Source organism: Rhinopithecus roxellana, chromosome 3 (genome assembly GCF_007565055.1).
Source record: "Rhinopithecus roxellana isolate Shanxi Qingling chromosome 3, ASM756505v1, whole genome shotgun sequence".
Lineage (NCBI taxonomy): Eukaryota > Metazoa > Chordata > Mammalia > Primates > Cercopithecidae > Rhinopithecus > Rhinopithecus roxellana.
This window is the reverse complement of record NC_044551.1, coordinates 70,204,268-70,217,568: the sequence shown is the minus strand read 5'-3', so window position 1 is coordinate 70,217,568 and position 13,301 is coordinate 70,204,268. Positions and strand designations below refer to the sequence as shown.

The 13,301-nt window shown below is 38.8% G+C and overlaps 1 protein-coding gene and 1 pseudogene across 4 annotated transcripts in view; one reads left to right on the top strand and one right to left on the bottom strand.

The window, feature by feature from the left end:
• The window catches only part of WDR70 (WD repeat domain 70), a 377,836-nt gene that overhangs the window by 298,642 nt on the left and 65,893 nt on the right, over positions 1 to 13,301 (bottom strand). The window lies entirely within an intron of this gene.
• LOC104665763 lies at positions 4,926 to 5,634 on the top strand (annotated as a pseudogene). The gene has a single exon (XR_004056366.1). The product of XR_004056366.1 is annotated as a securin pseudogene (transcript).

Below are 13,301 nucleotides of genomic sequence, written 5' to 3'. Positions count from 1 at the left end.
GAATATAGCAGTGGAATTTTTTTAAAGGAAAAAGAACGTATTATCAGACTGCTATTTTGTGCCGAAAAAATTTCAAGAAAATATGCGTCATCATTATATACAAAGCTGTAATAAATAAACTTGTTCCTGGTTATTTCCACATATGTGGATACATCTGTTAGAGGAATTCCTAAAAGTAGATTACTTGGTCAAAGGGTATATGCATTTGTAATTTGGAAGAGAATGCCAAATTGCTCTCTATAAGATGGTACCAATTTACACTCCCACCATGCCTGATAGTACTTGTTTCTCCAAATCTTGCCATCATAGTTTGCAGTTTACATCAGAATAAGATACACTGGCTGGGTGCGATGGCTCATGGCTGTAATCCCAGCACTTTGGGAGGCCAAGGAGGGTGGATCACTTGAGGTCAGCAATTGAACACCAGCCTGGCCAACATGGTAAAACCCCATCTCTACTAAAAATGCAAAAATTAGCCAGGCATGGTGGTGCATGCCTGAATTCCCAGCTACTTGGGAGGCTGAGGCATGAGAATCGCTTGAACCCAGGAGGTGGAGGTTGCAGTGTGACAGGATCGCGCCTCTGCACTCCAGCCCAGATGACAGAGTGAGACTCTGTCTCAAAAAAAAAGAAAGACATTATCAAATTGTTATGCGGAAAAAAAAGTCTGGTCATTTATACCCCGACCTTAGCCTTCTCACATTGAATAGTATATGTTCTCTTCACTTTTGCCAATCTTATAGGTAATAAATAGTACCTCACTGACACTTTAATTTTTCCTTCTTTATTAATGAAGCTGAATATCTTTATGTTTATTGACTATTTGTATTTCTTTTGCTGTTACCTATTAATTCATTTCCTTTGGCTAGTATTAGTTTTCAAATACCCCTTGCTTTATTTACAGAAACTGTATTATGGGTAGTAGCCCGGTGCTTTCAATCTGTGTTACAATTTTTTGTTTATAATTTGTCTCATAATTTTGTTTTCGATGTCCTTTGTTTTCTTAAGTGTAAAATATCTTTTTAAATTGTAAAAGTAATTCATGCTGTTTTGTTACGTCATATAAAAATATAAAATGAAAGTTCACCAATACCCCCACATAATACACTTCCATTTCTAGGACATAACCTCTCAAACTTTCCCTAGTAACTAAAAAATACAAATACATAAATTATATATTACAAAAGTGCATTTCTTTTTAAAACTAATTTCTATTTAACAAATATTTATGGAACTCTTTCTATCTAAGCCACAGATTGGGATATTTGTGACATACACATCTTATAAAGAACTTTATCAACCAATCCAAGAAAAGCAACCCAGTTTTTAAAATGGGCAAAAATTTTTGAACAGTTGTTTCATCAAAGAAGACATATAAGCTCAATATCACTAATCATCAGCAAAATTCAAATTAAAACCCAGTAACATATCACTACATACCCAATTGAGTGGCTAAAATTTAACATACTGACAGTACCAAGTGTAGATAAGGATATGAAGTAATTACAATACACATTGTCTCTAAGAAAGCAAAATGATAGGGCATTTTTAAAAAGTTGGGCAGTTTCCTATAAAGTTAACACTCACATACCATATGACAAAGCAAATCACACTTAGGTATTCACCCAGGGAAATAAAAACACCTATCTACAAAAATGACCTATACAGGAGTATTTATAGAAGCTTTATTCCTTATACCTAAAAACTGGAAGTAAGTCAAATGTCTATCAAGTGGTAAAGAGATAAACAAACTGTATGTAACATAGTCATACAAAAGAGTACTACACAGCTATAAGAGGGAACAAAACTATTGACAGAGGCAAAATCAGATCAGTGGTTACCTGGGGGCCAGAAGGAGGGACTGACTGCAAAGAGGCTAGAGGGAACTTTGGAGGATAATCATAGTGTATGACTATGACTGTATGCATTTCTCAAGATTTATAGAACTATACAAATAAAAAGAATAAATTTTACGAAATGTAAATTATACCTGAATAAATGTCACTTTTAAAAAGTTCATTTAAAAAGTAGAAAATTAGTAAAGTGAATTGGCTTAAGTTTTCACAAATTGTAGCAAAAAAAAAAAAAAAAAAAAAAAAAAAAGATAAAGAGAACCGAACCAGAGAGAGAGAAAAAGGGAAATGGAGAACAGATAACAGAGAGCCAAAGCTAAATAGCCTATACTCCCAAAACACAAATCACGGCCAGCGCGGTGGCTCACGCCTGTAATCTCAGCACTTTGGGAGGCCAAGGCAGGTGGATCACTTGAGGTCAGGAGCGCAATACCAGCCTGGCCAACATGGTGAAACCCCGTCTCTACTAAAAATACAAAAATTAGCCAGGCGTGGTGGCATGTCTTAATCCCAGCTCCTCAGGAGGCTGAGGCAGAAGAATCACTTGAACCTGGGAGGCAGAGGTTGCAATGAACCACGATTGTGCTACTGCACTCCAGCCTGGGTGACAGAGCTAGACAAGAAAGAAAGAGAGAAAGAGAGAGAGAGAGAAAGAGAGAGAGAGAGAGAGAAGGAAAGAAGGAAAGAAGGAAAAGAAAGAAAGAAAGAAAGAGAAAGAAAGAAAGAGAGAGAGAGAGAAAGAAAGAAAAAAAAAGAAAAAAGAAATCAGGACAGGTGACAGTCTTAAACAGTAGTCTGATTTTTCAGAGGTAAAATGCAATATTACAATACTAAGAAAAACTCAGAAATGGGAAATAATACTTGAAAGAAATGAGAGGTATCAAATTAAGAATCTGTGCACTGAAATTCCTTCATATTAAATAAATACTAGGTGAGTTATGATCTACCGAATGCTTTACTAGGTGCCAGGCACTGTGCCATGTACTTTATGATGTATACACTATTTCATTTAATCATCAAACAGAACACCAAAAAACTGGTATTATTAATTCTATTTTACAGGCAAGGAAACCAAGGGTCAAAGTGATTAAAATGACATGCCTAAAGTCATACAGCAAATGAACAAGCCAAGACATAATTCAAATTCAGACTTCTATGAGTCAGAATTCATGCTCATATCCACTATGCACATTAACTCTATAGTTATACTTAGTTGTAGAATTAAATTTTACATCAACTAATATGCTATAAAAAAGAAAGGAGGAAAAATACTTCAGTGAAAAATCTAGGAGAGTAATCTCCCCCCCATCCCACTAAAACTGATAGTTATGGCACAAACTCAGTTAAATTAGCAGAGAAGACAGTGTATAACACCTAATGACTAGAGCACTGACTCATCCATTCTGATTTCCAGTAACAGAAATTTTTAAATTTCAGAATCTAGGATTGACACAGAAATGCGAAAGAGTAGGTATCTGTTTTTTCTTTTTTTATTTATTTGAACTCTGAAACTCTTTAATCAAGTAACTGTTCATACAGAGCAAGAACTACAAATACCATTTGAATAGATGAAAATCTGCTCACTGGCAATCACTTTTAATAGAAAATGAATGGAAATCATAAGATGCAATAAAACTCACTAATCAATCATCTTGAGAATACATATCATATTTTTGTTTTTTAAAAAAGCTAAAGAGATCAGCCTTAAGCCTGTAACTCAAGGTGTCACCTACAGTGCAGAGCCAGTGATTTCAAAAACTGTTCTTTCTTGCCCTGAATTGATAGGGTTTAAGCCAAAGATTTCAGATATTCCAGAAAAAGAAATCCTTATGCTTCCTTTTTTTTCAAAAAGGTGGGTACATCTTGCTGAAAATAGTCTTCTGCTCTGTTTCTCAACAGAAAATTACTGAAAAAAATATGAAACACTATTATTGTAGGACTTATTTAATGAATAATAAGTTCCAAGTATATCCCAAACACTGTTTTAGGTGCTAGAACAGAAGTAAACAAATGTGAAAAACATATCATTTCTGATCATTGTAAAGTGCTATAAAAGAAATAAATCAGGGTAATGGGTAGAGTGGGTGGCAATAGAGCTACTTTTGACAGGATGGTGAGGAAAGGTCTCTCTGAGGAGCTGACATTTGAGCTGAGACATGACCCAAGAGAAGATCACTGGATCTTAATAAGATAAAATTTTAAAATTATGTAACTTGATGACAGTTATAAAGGGAAGCAAAAACCAGGAAATTAAGTAAAAGGCTATTATAGATAGTTTACATAATTTTACCACGAAAATGTCAAAGAGAAGGAAAAATATATTCAGGTAAATAATGTATATCAAATAATAAACTGTGCTTTCCCACATACCTCTTCACATCATATTAAAGCTTTCTGTTGATGCACATGGATAACAACTCCACAACAAGCCAACAACATCCTCTCCACTTAATAAACCAAAAAAAAGCCCAACACCACCAGGACTATCCTGACATCCACAAGAATGACTTGTGATCGCATTAACCCACTCCATTTACAACTGAAGCCATCTCTCTTTTTTTCTGTCTTTTTTGAGACAGAGTCTCACTCTATCACACAGGCTGGAGCGCAGTGGTGCAATCTCGGCTCACTGCAACCTCCGCCTCCTGAGTTCAAGTGATTCTCCTGCCTCAGTCTCCCGAGTAACTGGGATTACAGGCATGCGCCACCACATCTGGCTAAGTTTTGGATTTTTAGTAGAGACGGGGCTCGTCTCCAACTCCTGATCTCAAGTGATACACGCGCCTTGGCCTCCCAAAGTGCTGGGATTACAGGTGTGGGCCTACACCTGGCCAACTAAGGATTTTGTTTTGTTTTGTTTTGTTTTGTTTTGTTTTGAGACAAAGTCTCGCTCTGTCACCCAGGCTGGAGTGCAGTGGCGCAATCTCAGCTCACTGAGACCTCTGTCTCCTGGGTTCAAGCAATTCTCTTGCCTCAGCCTCTTGTGTACCTCCAAAAATATTTTATGTGTATATAAGCAAGTACTATATGCTATTTTTTCCAAGTTTTTATTAAACTATATACTATCCTGAGATGAATGTGGCTGTTAGAAGCTGCAGTAATCCAGAATGGCTACTCTAATCTATGTTGATAAGGAAAACGGAGAACCAGGCACCCGTGTGGCTGCTAAGGATGGGCTGAGGTTGGAGTCTGGACCTTTAATCAAAGCCTTAGATGGGAGATCTCAAGTTTCAACACCATGTTTTGGCAAAACGTTCGATGCTCCACCAGCCTTACCTAAGGCTACAAGAAAGGCTTTGGGAACCGTCAACAGAGCTACAGAAAAGTCTGTAAAGACCAAGGGACCCCTCAAACAAAAACAGCCAAGCTTTTCTGCCAAAAAGATGACTGAGAAGACTGTTAAAACAAAAAGCTCTGTTCCTGCCTCAGATGATGCCTATCCAGAAATAGAAAAATTCTTTCCCTTCAATCCTCTAGACTTTGAGAGTTTTGACCTGCCTAAAGAGCACCAGATTGCGCACCTCCCCTTGCGTGGAGTGCCTCTCATGACCCTTGACGAGGAGAGAGAGCTTGAAAAGCTGTTTCAGCTGGGCCCCCTTTCACCTGTGATGATGCCCTCTCCACCATGGGAATCCAATGTGTTGTAGTCTCCTTCAAGCATTCTGTCGACCCTGGATGTTGAATTGCCACCTGTTTGCTGTGACATAGATATTTAAATTTCTTAGTGCTTTAGAGTTTGTGTGTATTTGTATTAATAAAGCATTCTTTAACAGAAAAAAAATATATATATATACTATCCTATACTATGCTTTCTTCATTTAATATATTTTAAAGATTGCCTTACAATTTAATCTTTTCTTGATGCCTTAGCTCAGTGTTTCGCAAATTCAAGTAATAAACACCTTCCTTTTATGGGAAAATATGTTTACAGATCACTTTGCGATGACATAAATTATTTTTATTATAACGTTACTTAAGTATGAGTATATAAGTAGACTCCTTGTGCTTACCAAGCTATATAAATATCTAAAACTGAAAAATAAAAAATAAATTCAAATTTGGCTGGGCGCAGTGGCTCACACCTGTAATCCCAGTACTTTGGGAGGCCAAGGCAGGTGGATCACGAGGTCAGGAGTTCGAGACCAGCCTGACCAACATGGTGAAACCCCATCTCTACTAAAAATACAAAAATTAACTGGGTGTGGTGGCAGGTGCCTGCAAGCCCAGCTACTCAGGAGGTTGAGGCAGGAGAATTGCTTGAAACAGGAAGGTAGAGGTTGCAGTGAGCCAAGATTGTACCACAGGACTCCAGCCTGGGAAACAAGAGTGAAACTCCATCTCAAAAAAAAACAATTTAACAGTAAATACTAATCACTTCACATGCACAGAAACAACTATCATCAAAAAGAAAGTAACAAATGTTGACAAGAATGTAGAAAAACTGGAACCCTTATATATTGCTAGTGGGAATGTAAAATGGTACACCCCATTTTGGAAAAGAGTTTGTAGGTTTATTAATATATTAATCATAAATTTACCATATGACCTAGCAATTACAAACCTAAGTATCTGCCTAAGAGAGAGGGAAGCATGAGAACAGAGTACCTAGCTATTTTTAAATGAGTGGAAGATAAGAAATTCTTAACTTGGGTTACCTAAGTGATCCAAAAACTCTTAATATTGTATGAAAACTTTTATTCTATCTATATCTTTTTTTGCATAGAAGGTGTATCCAAGGGGTCTGCGATCTCAAAGATTCTGATTTTTGAACCTACTCATATAATTATGAATCTACTATTGAAAATCTGAGGCAACAGATAAAGTGAAAGGGAACTGACTAGCAGACTAGTTTAGAGAAAATACAGTACTAATTTTCAGTAAATGGGACCAGAGAAAGATTTCAGAACCTAGACATCCACAAAACTAACATTGATGCCAGGCAAAAATCCAAAACGAATTATTATTATTATTATTATTATTTTTTTTTTTTTTTTGAGACGGAGTCTCGCTCTGTCGCCCGGGCTGGAGTGCAGTGGCTGGATCTCAGCTCACTGCAAGCTCCGCCTCCCGGGTTTACGCCATTCTCCTGCCTCAGCCTCCGAGTAGCTGGGACTACAGGCGCCCGCCACCTCGCCCGGCTAGTTTTTTGTATTTTTTTTAGAGACGGGGTTTCACCGTGTTAGCCAGGATGGTCTCGATCTCCTGACCTCGTGATCCGCCCGTCTCGGCCTCCCAAAGTGCTGGGATTACAGGCTTGAGCCACCGCGCCCGGCCCAAAACGAATTATTAAAGAGATTTCAAAATACCAAAATGAAAGATGCACCAAAAACAAGTTTAACAACAAAAGAAAAGCTTTTTTTTTTTCAATTCAATTTTTACACTGGTAAACCAAGAAAAAAAACACCTAACGTCAGTCTTTTTAAAGTGTGCTAGGTGAGTGAGAAAAAGGCTAAGAAAACTACAGCACCAAAGAGCTCTTCTGGAGAAATTTGTCAGAGATGCCCAAAATCCAGAACACCTCACCTCAGCTTCACTCCTAGACTTGGACTTCTATCTCCCTTCCTGAATAGCTAAGTGAGCGTTCTTTGCATGTGACTGCCTCTTTGATATCCCCTTACTCACCATGAGGCTGCCTCTTGGATCTCAGACAAATTCTGATGTTTGCTATCCCAGGTGAGGAGATGGTTTGAAAACATCATACTATGTTTCCATATCTTCAAGATAGTACACAAACTCCCTCAAGTAATCTTCGTGGGTAATATAGGAACAATACAGATCAGTGACAAAAAGATGTGGGGGAATTTAGCTGAGTTATAGGCATGTGTAGATTCTCACTTGGGTGAAAAACATAATTTAAAAGGTTAACAGATCAATGTCGGGCCAGGGCACGGTGGCTCACGCCTGTAATCCCAGCACTTTGGGAGGCCGAGGCAGGCAGATCACCTGAGGTTCAAGACCAGCCTGGCCAACACGGTGAAACCCCATCTCTGCTAAAAATACAAAAAATTAGTCGGGCATGGTGGCATGCGCCTGTAATCCCAGTTCCTCAGGAGGCTGAGACAGGAGAATCACTTTAACCTGGAAGGTGGAGGTTGCAGTGAGTCAAGATCGTGCCATCGCACTCCAGCTTGGGCAACATGAGAGAGACTTCATCTCAAAAAAATAAATAAATAAAAATAAAAATCAGTGTCAAAATAAAGAAAGGCTTCTAATGGCATATGAGAGTCTGACTCTCCCATATTCAATTATCAACTGAATGAGAATTTACTGTACATTCACCAAATTTGCAACTGGCAAAACACAAGCAGTGATCATTAACATACACATTGGGTGTTACAATCAGAAACTAGAACAATGATCCAACAAAATAAGGAGAATAAAACTGAAGGGGAAAATAAATATACAAATACTTATGTTTCACTTTTTTTCTGTTTCTTTTTGTTGTTGTTGTTGTTGAGATGGAGTCTCACTCTGTTGCCAGGCTAGAGTGCAGTGGCAACATCTCAGCTCACTGCAACCTCTGCCTTGCAGGTTCAAGCGATTCTCCTGCCTCAGCCTCCTAAGTAGCTGGAACAACAGGCGCATGCCACCACGCCCAGCTAATTTCTGTATTTTTAGTAGAGACGGGGTTTCACCATGTTGGCCGTGGTCTTGATCTCTTCACCTCGTGACCCACCCACCTCGGCCTCCCAAAGTGTGGGGATTGCAGCCGTGAGCCGCCACGCCCAGCCTCACTTTTTTCTTCATTTAAAAATCTATTTTAAACTTTAGTGAGTTTTTGGTAGTAGCATTCCTATTTTTGAACTTAAGCCACATATTTTTATGTCTAGAGGTACCTTGTTACCTACCATAGTAGTTTGTGTGTGCTGGATTTGGCCACTTAAAGGCAGGCTCAAGATATGCACTATCCAATACAGCAGCGATCTAGCCACGTGTAGATATTTACACTTTAATTAAAATTCGATTTTAAGAAATTTCAGTTCCTTAGAATTAGCAAACACATTTCAAGTATTCAGTAACCCCATGTGACAAGTGACTACCATATTGGATGATACAGATATATAATATCTCCATTACCACTGAAAGTTATATTGGACAGCACTCTTAAATGACTGGAATCATCAAGTGATGGCCCTTGGAATACTCAATCAAACAGAAATTACAGCTAGAAAATGATTGTATTTTCTTTCTTAACCAAAGATCAAAGGCATCAAATCAGACTTTACTGTCTTTTCTTGAAAAAAGTAGGCCAGGGGCAATGGCTCACATCTGTAATCCCAGCAGTTTGGGAGGCCAAGACGGGCAGATCACCTGAGGTCGGGAGTTCAAGACCAGCCTGACCAACATGGAGAAATCCCGACTCTACTAAAAATACAAAATGAGTCAGGCGTGGTGGTGCATGTCTGTAATCCCAGCTACTCAGGAGGCTGAGGCAGGAGAATCGCTTGAATCCAGGAGGTGGAGGTTGCGGTGAGCCAAGATCACGCCATTGCACTCCAGCCTGGGCAACAAGAACGAAACTCTGTCTCAAAAAAAAACGAAAAGAAAAAGAACATGTATACACTCACACTAACACACAGACACAGACACACACACACACACACACACATATATATATACACACATACAGATAAATTTAACAAAGACCATTTGTGACCTGTAAAGCCTAAAATGCTATTTGGCCCTTTATAAAAAAAAAAAACTTTGCCAACCCCTTGACCAATAAGTGTTTTCTTATAAATGAGTTCTATCTTTTAATTTGAATATCAAAATAAAAGACATTAAGAAAAACGCTGGGCCAGGTGCGGTGGCTCACACCTGTAATCCCATCACTTTGGGAGGCCGAGGCAGGCGGATCACAAGGTCAGGAGATCGAGACCATCTTGGCTAACACGGTGAAAAACCGTCTCTGCTAAAAATACAAAAAAAATTAGCCGGGCGTGGTGGCGGGCACCTGTAGTCCCAGCTACGCAGGAGGCTGAGGCAGGAGAATGGTGCAAACCGGGGAGGTAGAGCTTACAGTGAGCAGAGATCGCGCCACTGCACTCCAGCCTGGGTGACAGACCGAGACTCCATCTCAAAAGAAAAAAAAAAGAAAAATTCTGTAATGCTAAATTTAAATTGGAACACAGGTAAAATTAACAATTCTTAAATTGCTTTACATGTATACTGAGGCTGAATAAGTAAGTAAATGGATAGTGGAAGCTAGGTTTCTCACCATTGGAAAGTGATGATACAGAAAAGCAGGAAGGTTAGAATAAATCAATATAGTACTGGATTAGAATTAGAAACATCAGTATGAACTCATGTTCAGGTTAACAAGGATGTAGAGAGATGCAAAAAGTTAGAAACATACTATATACACAGGTTAGTATAATATATATGCATATATTTCCTAGCTGTGTCAGCTGAGTCAGCCTAAGAGCAGTGACATCCCAGGAGCAATGAGCATATTAAGAACCTAGATCTTCTAGAGTCAGAAACACCATTTAACCCAGCAATCCCATTACTGGGTATACATCCAAAGGATTACAAATCATTCTACTATAAAGACACAGCACACACATGTTTATTGCAGTACTGTTCACAATAGCAAAGACTTGGAACCAACCCAAATGCCCATCAATGATAGACTGGATAAAGAAAATGTGGCACATATAAACCATGGAATACTATGCATCCATAAAAAAAGATGAGTTCATATCCTTTGCAGGAACATGGATGCAGCTGGAAACCATCATTCTCAGCAAACTTTCGCAAGAACAGAAAACCAAACACATGTTCCCACTCATAAACGGGAGCTGAACAATGAGAACACATGGACACAGGGAGGGGAATATCACACACCAGGGCCTTTCGGGGGGTGGGGGGCTGGGGGAGGGATAGCATTAGGAGAAATACCTATGTAGATGATGGGTTGATGGGTACAGCAAACCACCATGGCACGTGTATACCTATGTAACAAACCTGCACATTCTGTACATGTATCCCAGAACTTAAAAGTATAGTAAAAATAATAATAATAATAAAGAACGAACCTAGATCTTACTTGCTAATATACTTCTCCTGGGGAAAATAACTGATTCTAGAACTGGGGCAGGGAAAATACAAGCATCTATAGCCTGGAGCATTTTTTTTTTTTTTTTTTTTTTTTTTTTGGAGACAGAATTTCACTCTAGGCTAGAGTGGAATGGCGCGATCTCAGCTCACTGCAACCTCCACCTTCCGGGTTCAAGTGATTCTCCCGTCTCAGCCTCCCAAGTAGCTGGGATTACAGGTGCCCACCAACATGCCCAGCTAAATTTGGTATTTTTAGTAGAGACGGGGTTTCACCATGTTGGCCAGGCTGGTCTTGAACTCCTGACCTCAGGTGATCCACTCACCTCGGCCTCCCAAAGTGCTGGGATTACAGGCGTGAGCCATCGCTTCCAGCCTGGAGCATCTTGTAGTATCAAAACTTAAGGGAAGTATTTCCAAAAACAAAAGAAAGGAGGCATGTCAAAGGGACACAAGACCAACCTAAAAGAGCTCCCAATCACCACAGTTTAAACAAGCTGAGCAACAAAATAAATACACAAGAATACCAGAAAGGTTTTTTAAATACCACTCATTCCAGGAAGTGGAGCTGAATTTTTCCACTGCCTCTAGTTGGAGCAGTACTCAGTGGCTTGCAGCCAAAGAACAGTATATGGAAAGGAAAGGAAAAAGTAACTTTACCATGAAGAACCTAAAAAAACATAATAGAAGTATCCCGGATATGATGTAACAAGAAAGTCACTTCACCGCTATGATATTCTTCCCAAGGACTCATAATCTCAATCTAACCATGAGAAAAGCATCAGACAAAAGCAAACTGAGAGACATTCTACAAAATACCTGATCAATACCCCTCAAAACTGTCATGGTCATGAAAAACAATGAAAGACTGAGAAACTGTCAGGGACTGAACAAATATAAGGACCAAAGGTTATGCGGTATCCTGGAATCATTAGTGAAAAAAAGAGTGAAATCCAAATAAAGTTTGGAGATTAATTAATAGTAACTAATGTTAGTTTCTTAATTGTGACAAATGAACCATGGTAAGATAAGATGTTAATCATAAGAAAAACTGTATGAAGTGTACGCATAAACTCTGTACTATCTTTGTAGCTTATCTATAAATTTTAAAGCATTCTGAAATTTAAAAGTTTACTAATATTTTGAAATTGAAATAGAAATATCAATGTGACCTTGTAATTTAAGCATAGACACATATATGCATGAATATACATGCATCTGTATTTTCTACCTGTTTGCATCAAAAGGTCACAAGCAATGACATCCCAACATCAACGAGCATGCCCAGCAACCAGATTCGGTCTCTAAATATAATTCCCACAAAAAGAAAGGAGGGCTACTTGGGGAAATACTGATTCCAGGACTTGGAAATGAATGTAACAAGAAGCCTACATCATATTGTGCCAGAAACCAAGTAAGTTTTAAAGACTAATAAGGTCATATCAAAATTATACAGCAATCAAGGACTCCTACTAGACAAATCTAGGACAATTTAAACATCAAAAAGAATAATGACTGCAATTGACTGAAACATGAAAATTTAAAAATCATAAATACTGATACTTAAAAAAGAAACAGGCCGGGGGCGGTGGCTCAACCCTGTAATCCCAGCACTGTGGGAGGCCGAGACGGGCGGATCATGAGGTCAGGAGATCGAGACCATCCTGGCTAACACGGTGAAACCCCGTCTCTACTAAAAAAAATACAAAAAACTAGCAGGGCGAGGTGGGAGGCGCCTGTAGTCCCAGCTACTCGGGAGGCTGAGGCAGAAGAATGGCGTGAACCCGGGAGGTGGAGCTTGCAGTGAGCCCGGATGGCGCCACTGCACTCTAGCCTGGGCAACAGAGCGAGACTCCGTCTCAAAAAAAAAAAAAAGAAACAGAAATCATCACCAACAACAGAAACAACTCATTTATCACTACCAGCCCTTAAGCTAAAAATGGGCCATTAAAGAAAAATAACTAAGCTTTTATCCTGCCTCTTCAGTAGTAACTGTATTTCAGGGTAACCAAATAACATCAGAAAATGAGGAAAAGTTTTTCTTTAAGAAGATGCCAGGAAATAAATGCAGATGAAATAACAGAATGAGAAAATCACCAATTTGTAGCCCTCAATGACATAACTGATCCGGGAAGAAATCATCAATGGACACTAAGCTCATTAAGTGAAAGAATGATGAGTATCTGGATAGTTACATAGCACCAATCTATCTCTCCACAAAGTTCTTGTCTATCTCAAGTATAAAATATTAACTTTACAATGAAGGAATCAGATGTCACTACCTTAATCCAGGGATCTACCTTAATTTCTAGTCACTAACAGTGAAACAACTAGACAATACATGCCATCTGAAGTGATACAATATAATTATGATAAAGCCTTTGATATTCC